Raw genomic sequence first — 1,047 nt, 5'->3', positions numbered from 1 at the left:
AGCTGTGGGATCACAAATAAGGAAAAGAAGAGAGAAAAAAGGTTGGGTCTATGTTTCTGTTCTGTCTGTAATATTTCTTAAGAGAAAAGTTGAATAAATTCCTGACTACAGTCAAGTGAAACCACGTCAATGCAACAGATGTAGAACAAAAAAAAATGGCAGCTGCCGTAGGAATGTGGCTTGGCAGGGACGAGGATGGCCGGGGAGACTGTGGCCCCGTCCCAAACAACACCCTGTTCACTTACAATGCACTGCTTTTGACCAGAGCCCTGGTCAAAGTAGTGCACTATATAGGGAATAGGGTGCTATTTGGGACGGGACATGTAAGGTCCTCTCGCGTTAACACGTTTGTGTTTGGAAGCACAAAGATACTTTGTTGATGGACGCAGTTTGACTCTCCCTGCTTGAATCACATATCTGCATGTACAGGGTATCACATCTCATTGACTGGCACATGAACAAATTATACACAAAGGCTTCCATGTGTCCAGACCATATGCCCAGGGTAGTTTTCTATGAAATACTATTAGCAATATTGAGAGGGAGTAGATCTACTATTATGGCACTGGACACACACAAACACGCACGCACGCAAACACGCACGCAAACACGCACTCTGCACGCACTCTGCACGCACTCTTACGATGCATTCTGCACGCACTCTGCACGCACTCTGCACGCACTCTTATGATGCATTCTGCACGCACTCTGCACGCACTCTTACGATGCATTCTGCAAGGCCATTCTTATTTACTGCCCTGAAATGTTTCATCCAGCCGACAATATGTTCAATATTTCCCAACTTAGGAGTGTGTTCACAGAGAGCTTACCTATCAAGAAGCATTGCTCATCAACCACCTTATAAACTCATTTGATAATGGAGACATTGAATGAAAACCCAGGTCAGGTTGGGTCAGCAGAAAATTAAGGATATACGTGCAAATGAACCAATAAAGCGAGTACTGTATAGAGCAGCTGGAAATACAAAAAAATAAATGTTCTCTCACTGTCAACTGCGTTTATTTTCAGAAAGCTTAACATGGGTAA

The sequence above is a fragment of the Oncorhynchus mykiss genome, chromosome 11 (genome assembly GCF_057628025.1).
Source record: "Oncorhynchus mykiss isolate SJ-2025 chromosome 11, ASM5762802v1, whole genome shotgun sequence".
In the NCBI taxonomy this organism is placed as follows: Eukaryota; Metazoa; Chordata; class Actinopteri; order Salmoniformes; family Salmonidae; genus Oncorhynchus; species Oncorhynchus mykiss.
The sequence above is the reverse complement of the archived record's forward strand: the minus strand, read 5'-3'. Positions refer to the sequence as shown.